Source organism: Monodelphis domestica, chromosome 5, assembly GCF_027887165.1.
Source record: "Monodelphis domestica isolate mMonDom1 chromosome 5, mMonDom1.pri, whole genome shotgun sequence".
Lineage (NCBI taxonomy): Eukaryota > Metazoa > Chordata > Mammalia > Didelphimorphia > Didelphidae > Monodelphis > Monodelphis domestica.
In genome coordinates this window covers 13,329,318-13,337,157 of record NC_077231.1, presented here as the reverse complement: position 1 = coordinate 13,337,157, position 7,840 = coordinate 13,329,318, and the positions used below count along the sequence as shown (strand labels likewise).

The following is a 7,840-nucleotide window of genomic DNA, read 5'->3' as shown; positions in this document are numbered from 1 at the left end:
CCTCTCTCTTTTCAGGTGTGCTGGACTAGGCCAGACCTAAGGAGGGACTCCCAGGAGAAGCAGATCTGAAGGTCTTGCCAAGGTGTTGTGTGGCTGCTTACCTGGTGAGCTTGAAGCTGACGTGTGGGCAGCCAGAGCATGCCCTGGTTCCCTGGGAGGTGGGAGAAAGGGATGAAAGCCCTTTGGGTGGATTCGATGGGTGTAATCACTCAGGACACACAGGCATGGATGCACTGCTCTGTGCACCTCATGAGGAATTTGTGGACTCACCCATGTACTGGAATATCTGAGTCCCCTCCTCGTAGTCTCTCTCTTCCTTCCCTCCCAGCACCCCAAGGATGTCCTGGCTAGTTAAGCCTATGAACTGAGAGAGATGGCAAAACAGGGTTTATGCGGGATCACACTGAAAGATTCCTGTCTTGGGAGGGTTCTGTGTTCTCTGGCAGAGGCTGAGAGGCTCTCGGGGGTCCCCAAGCCTATGCTTCCAAGGACTGTGCTACAAAGGGGAGGGTCTGGGGGAGAAGCAACATAAGGCACTGGCCCACAATGAGAGAAGGTCAGGGAGGTGCAGAAACTGTCAGGCAGGTGCTGAAGGACCCCACGGCAAGGCGATACAGCAGTTCCCTGCTGCTCAGGTCAGCCTGGGACAGTGAGGTGCCTGCAGGAGAGGCTTCCACGGCCTTCTCTCCCCTCCATGCAGGTCATTGCTATCCTTCTTTCAGGCAAAGTCTGCTGCTTCATCCTGAGGTCTCCCCCTGAGCCAGCTAGATCCCCCCAGACTCTGGATGACCTCATTCCAGTGTAGACAGGCTGAGGCCATGCTGGCAGATTCCTCTGAACACTAAGAGCAATGCTGGTATCCCAGGAGGAGCTGGGCACAGCAGAAAATATTTACCCGCCTCCATTTAACTAAGGAGGAAACTGAGGGCTGTTATGGTAGGATTTGGGGTGAGGAAAGAACAAGAGGGAAACGTAAGTAAATTCTGATTTATTGTTTGGGAAGGGTAGGAAGGAATAAGGGTTTAGGAATACATTTATACTTAATTTAAAAGCCAATATCTAACTTATACAAGAATATTCATAGTGGCGCTCTTTGTGGTGGCCAAAAATTGGAAAATGAGGGGATGCCCTTCCATTGGGGAATGGCTGAACACATTGTGGTATATGTTGGTGATGGGATATTATTGTGCTCAAAGGAATACTAAAGTGGAGGGATTCCATGTGAACTGGAACGACCTCCAGGAAGTGATGCAGAGTGAAAGGAGCAGAACCAGGAAAATATTATACACAGAGACGGATACACTGTGGCACAATCGAATGTAATGGACTCCTCCATTAGTGGCAATGCAGCGATCCTGAACAACCTGGAGGGATCTACGAAAAAGAACACTATCCACATCCATAGGAAGAACTGTGGGAGTAGAAACACCGAAGGAAAACTACTGCTTGATGACATGGGTCAAGGGGATATGATTGGGGAGGTAGACTCTAAATGATCATCCTAATGCAAACACCAACAGCATGGAAATAGGTTCTGATCAAGGACCCAGGGGAATTGCGCATGGGCTACGGGAAGGGTGGGGGGAGGGGAGGAAGGAATAGAATATGATTTTTGTAACCAAGGAATAATGTTTGAAATTTACCAAATAAAAAATAAATAAAAGCTAATATTTATAACTAAACCATATTACTAAGGTAAACATTATCTTCCCAATATCCAAGTCTCACACCAGGAGTCCAATCAAATAAGGCCAGGATTTCAAGTTGGCAGATGTCCAAGTAGGTCCAGAGATCTTCTCACTGATGCTGCCAGCAGCCAGATCCAAAACCTCTTTCCTCTGCTGGTCACATGGAAAATCCTCTTCAAGCCTTAGGTCCTTCCAGGAGAGCAGACTCTGAGGTGAAGCAACCGTTGGGCAAATAGAATTTTCCCAGATCCCAAGGCTCAGGCTCCCATGTGACCCTAAGTCACATTCTCCTGTCAATCATTCTCTAAGAGTTGCATCTCTCAGTTTTTGTAAACCTTTCATACTTTATCACAGGGCCAAGGAGAGGAAGGGGCTTGCTAAAATCACAAAATGGTGTCCCACTGTCAGAAGAATAAACTTCCAACTACTTTGTCTGATGCCCAGGGCCCTCAACAGTTGGGTCCCCAATTCCCTTTGGGACCTGATTCAATGGTACTCACTTGATCCCTTCTGGGCCAGACTGTTCTCCGGGTCTTGCCTCTCTCCCTGCCTTTACACACAAAATCTCCCCCTTACCCTCATCTGAAGCACAGGACATTTCACCAACTTTAGGAAGATCCTATTCTGCACAATGACTCAAACTCTGCCCTCATGGGCTTAAAGTCTGCTGCAGGCACTGCCCAAGGTAAGGGGGGAAGGGGCAACAGAGAGATGCCAATAAGGACTCCAGGCAAGATATTAGTCTGGCTGGGATGGGAGGAATCAGGGAAGGCTTCACGGAAGAGGCGGCACCTAAACCGAGCTTTGAAAGGTCGAAGAGGGGAAGGGAGGACATTTTTGGCATGGGAAGGGTGGAGGGTGGTAGCCTATACAAAGCAAAGACATGGAGATGGCCTGTTAAAGTCAAAAAGCAATTGGGTTCGATTTACCTGGAACAAGAAGAAAATAAAGTTGGGAAGGTGAGTTGGAGCTAGATTATGGAGGGTCCTAAATGCTGGGCTGAAGAGTTTGTATCTTATCTTAGAGGAATAGGGAGTCCTGGAAGATTCATGAGCAGGGGAGTGATATAATCAGGCCTGGATTTTGTGAAAATCACTCTGGCAGCTGAGTGAAGAATGCATGGGAGAAGGCAGAGACTGCAGGCAGGGGAGAGTTCCCCAGGGGGGAGGCTGTCCAGTGGTCCTGGGCCAGGCAACTGTGGGGAAAACAAAGAAAGAGGTTACACAAAATGGGGTAGAGTGGGAGATGATATAGATGCGAAATTAAGATTTCACACCTGACCTGATGTGGAGGGTGAGGGAGAAGGGAGCGTGGAAGCTAGTCCCAACATTCTGAGAGAATGGAGGATTACCCCTTCGGTCCCAATGTGGATATCCTAACTTCCTACAGGGGCTGTTGTTTTCGGGAAGAAAGAAGGTGGAGCATTCACATAGTAAACCAAAATCCACATGAGAGGGCGATGGGGTGGGGGGTGGGGGTGATTTTGTTGAATTGTTTTTCTGTTTACAAAGGAGGCTCAATCTGGAAAGTCTGTGGGTCTTCCCAGAAATGCTTGCGATTAAAAAAAAAAAGGAGGGGTAGAGGCAGCTAGATGGCTCAGTGTATAGAGAGCTAGGCCTAAAGATAGGAGGTCCTGGGTTCAAATCTCAGCTCAGATTCTTCCTAGCTGTGTGATCCTGAGCAATTCATTTAACCCCCATTGCTTACCCACTACAGTTCTTCTGCCTTGGAAATAAAATGCAGTATTGATTCTTTGAAAAAAAAAAATACTTTGAAGGTAAGGTCTTCTAAAGAGAAAAAACAGGTGGCATTTTACACACACACACAGAGGAGGGCTATATATGGGAGTGCAGTATTTAGGTGTAGTATATTATGTGCATATAATATACATATATACAATATCAATATCTATTTAAAGCAGTTAGTTGGTTTGAACCAGAAAGAAACTCCAAGGAAAGCAACATTTCCTTTCTGCATCTTCAGTGCATGGAAAAGCAGGCTTAGAGTGGGAGTGGGTTCTAGTCACATACTCAAGCCCCCATCTGTCATTGGCCTTCGACAATGTTAGTTTTTGATGGTGCCCAGTTCTGGAGTGGCTATAGAAGCCCCATCCAAGGCTAGGTGACTGTGGACACAGTGATGGGACCTAGTCTCCTGCTCAGGCTAGGCATCAAGACCCAAGCCTTGTACAACCTTGTACAACCTGTGTCAAAACCAGGATCTCTTCTCTAAGATCTGTGATAAGTGGTCTGTCAGCCTTACCACAGAGACCTTCAGTGATAGGGAGCTCTCTCTCTCTCCCTCCCTCTCTTTCTCTCCCTCCCTCCCTCCCTCTCTCTCTCTTTCTTTCTCTGTCTCTTCTCTGTCTCTCTCTTTCTTTCTGTGTCTCTGTCTTTGTCTTGTTATCCTCCCTCTGCCTCCTCCCTCTCTTTTTCATTAATTATTTCAGTTATATGTAGAAATAATTTTTAACAATTTAACCATTTTTTCAACATTTTAGGATTCAGAGTGTCTCCCTCCCTTCCCTTCCCCTCTCCCCAAGGCGATGAATAGTCTGATCTAGGTTATACACATACTTTCATGCAATATGTATTTCCATATTTTCCTTGTCATGACAGAAGACACATATCACACACACAGCAAAAAACTCATGAATGAAACAAAGTGAAGGATAGCCTGCTTTGACCTCCTTCAGATTCCAATCTTTGCTTTGGCTGTGAGGCATTTTCATTATGAGTTTATCTTGGAAACTTGTTTTGCTGATAATAGTCAAGTACTTTCACAGTTGATTATTGTATCATATTTCTGTTACTGTATATATTGTTCTCCTGGTTCTGCTCATTTCACTTTGCATCAGTTTGTAGAAGTCTTTCCAGGTTTTTCTACACTCATCCTGTTCCTCATTTCTTAAGGCACAATAGTATTCTATTACAACCATATACCACAAAGTGTTCATTTCCCAAGTGATAGACAACCCCTCAGTTTCCAATTCTTTGCCACTACAAAAAGGAGCTTGTGTCTCTTGAGGCTGATGTTCCCCTTGGGGAAGTTTTTGCTTCTCTCAGCCTTAAATTTGCCTCTGTAACGTCCTTCCACATGGGTCTTCTCTTGGTTCTTTCCTTTGGGGCCAAGCACACCATGGCCAATCTCTCCTTCCCCATGATCCCTAGGCATAATTAATGGTTCTTCCTAAACCTTTTCTTTTCCAGACTCAGTGTCCCCTGTTGCAGGCCCTTCTCCTGGCTATCTTTCTCTGGAAATGCTCTGGTTTGTCATTCTGACCCTGGAATCCCAGCAATGAGCTTGGGACTGGGGGAGGGTAGGCAGAACCCCTATCCTCCGATTTAAAGTCACATGGAAAGTGGGGTGGCTACACTGAGCTTGTGGTCCATTATGACCCCAAATCTTTTCCACAAGAATGGTTATCTAGTTTTTCCTCTCCCATCTCATCCATGTGACTGTGATTATTGGACTGCAGGTGAAGGATTCAATAGGCCAGGAGATCTATGGTTTATGTGGTATGTGGCCCTGGGGCCTGGGTCATCAAGGCTGCCAGATCCAGTCAATAGGAAGAAATTCCTTTCTAATAACTCAGGTCCTCATTCCAGAGACAGACTAACAGGTCTGGTGTTGCACAACACTGCAAGGCTTGAGGCCAAGTTTTCTGACCATCTGCAACAGGCAAAAGCTGCTCTTCAGAGGAGAAAGGATGCCCAGGAGCAGGACTCCCTTGGGTAAGTGGCTTCCATGAGCCAAGCCTCAGTGTCCTCCTCTGTAAAATGAGGTGGCTGATCTCTAAGGTCCCCTCCAGCTCTGACATTGTGTCCTGTTGGGAATGGTGGTCTCCCCTACTGCCATCACTCCCTGCAAGGGCACTACTGAGGCAGGCAGCCCCTAATGAATTGACTGCCTTTAAATACACAAGCACATTTTTGAACATCTGAAGGAGCCTTTCGATTTGTGTGAATGCGTGAACTCCCCCTGGGATCCGAGTGGGTCAGTCCTCTTGCCTCCAGTCATTGCCAACAACCCCTCCGTGATCCTTAGCCATGGGTACCTCATGTCTCTTGTGCTACCTTGAGGTTTACATGTTCCTTCTAGACGGTGGGCTCTGTGAGGGCAGGGCCTGGGCCTTGTTCAGGTTAATTTAATTAATTTCTATTAATAAACGTTTGTTAATTGATTGATATGGCTTCCCCAGGCTGGTAACTGGAGAACTCAGACACCCTTTAATGGAACCGTACAGAAGCATGGTGTTTGCTGGTGAACTGTGGAGTCGAAGCCCTCATTTCAGAAATCAAATCCACAAGCAATTATCAAACATCTGCTGGGTTGTAAAAATACAAAAGAGGGGGCAATGGCTCAGTGGATTGAGAGCCAGGCCCAGAGACAGGAGGTTCAGGGTTCAAATCTGGCCTCAGACACTTCCCAGCTGTGATCACTTGACCCCCATTGCCTAGCCCTCACCACTCTTCTGCCTTGGAACCAATACCCAGTATTGATTCTACGATAGAAGATAAGGGTTTAATTTTTTAAAAAATAAATACAAATACAAATACAAACAGAAAGAAAGATGGTCCCTGCCCTCAGGAGTTGATATTCCGATGGCGGCTGAGAGGGGGTTAGAGAAAGTCACACTGTGGAGGAAGTCAGAGTGAGCACAGTCTATTGTCTGAGGGATACAAACTGGAGCCAAGTTGGCCTGGGTGTCCACAGTCCTTGAAGTGGGGGTTCTAGAAAGAGGGAGAGGCCCTGGAGGGTGCTTTTAGTGTGAGAATTCCTCCAGTGTTGAAGGGAGAGCTGAGAAGCTTCTGGGGCATAGAATGTCCTGGGGAGAATGTCCAGAATCTGCAGCACAGGAGCAAGATCCAGAAAGGTCCCTGGTCAAATTAGTGAAAGGACAGCCTGTTCTGTACTGCTCAGGAGGATCTCCCCAAAGCTCAGTATCTCTGCTTTATTAACCCTGAAGGAAAAGAATTTAGGAACCTGACTCAGACCCCTCCTTCCCAATCTCTACCAATACATGGCTTCTTTTTTCAGAAGTACAAAAATCCCTTTCAAATAAAAGAAGTCACTCAGGGAACCTGATCAACTTTCAAGTGAGGGTTTCAATGGGCTGAGACACTTAGGAATCTGAGAAGAGAAAGCCCTGAATGTTTCTAGAGTAGGCAGTAGAAACAGAGAAAAAGAAATGTTGCCTTTGAAGGCCCAAGAATCCACTGTCCTAAACATAGTAGAGGTTTATTAATGAGAATGATAGCAATACTAAGAATATAGAGACAGCAGAGTACAGGGGGAAAGAGGCTGAATTTAAAGGCTGGGGACCTGGGTTCAAATCCCCACTAGAGTGGGGTCTTTATGTTCCTTGTGACATTGGGGAAGTCCCTTCCCCTCTTAGAGTCCTCCTCAGTAAAACAAGTTGGACTGCATGACCTATTAGGGCCCTTCTGGAACAAGACCCTGAGTGTTGACTGGGTGTTTGAGTTTAACACTATCAAGAGAATGGTGACAAACTGTCACCCTTCACAGAAGCCCAGTTTTTACTAAAATTAAAAGAAATCAATTCACTGTTAGCATAGGTGCTGGCTTGGCCTTGGATCCCAAGGAAAGCATCAGAGAGGCCAGGATCTCACCAATGAAAGGTTGTTTATACATTTGAGTCTGCTTTGACGGATATTTCTAAGAAGATGTTGGCTATCATTTTGATTTTTTTCTTTAAACTCTTATAGTCTACCTCGGAATGGATACTAAGTATCAGTTCCAAGACTTCAGAAGACCAGTAGGACCTAAGCAATTGGGGTTAAGTGACTTGCCTATGGTCACAGAGCTAGGAGGTATCTGAGGCCAGATGTAAACTCAGAACCTTCTGTCTCTAGGTCTGGGTCTCTATCAATTGAGCCACACAGTCACCCCAAATTTTCTTAAATATATATATATATATATATATATATATATATATATATATATTCTTTACATATTTGGGAGAGCAGAAGATAAAAGCCAGAAGGAACTTTAGAACATGGAATATCAACATTGGGAAAGATCCTAGAACAGGGGATGGCAAGGCTGGGAGAGGCCTTAGAACAGGAAAAGTTGAGAAGGGTCTTTGAACAGGGATGTCAAAGTTGAGAGGGGTTTGAGAACATCCACTC

General features: G+C 45.8%; 1 long non-coding RNA gene across 1 annotated transcript in view; it reads right to left on the bottom strand.

Annotated features, from left to right (window-relative positions):
* Nucleotides 1–973: 973 nt before the first annotated feature.
* Nucleotides 974–7,840, bottom strand: part of LOC103106277 (uncharacterized) — a 19,404-nt gene continuing 12,537 nt past the window's right edge. The window contains exon 2 of the long non-coding RNA XR_008911963.1: nucleotides 974–2,883. This is a non-coding gene — a long non-coding RNA (uncharacterized LOC103106277). The remainder of the gene's footprint in view (nucleotides 2,884–7,840) is intronic.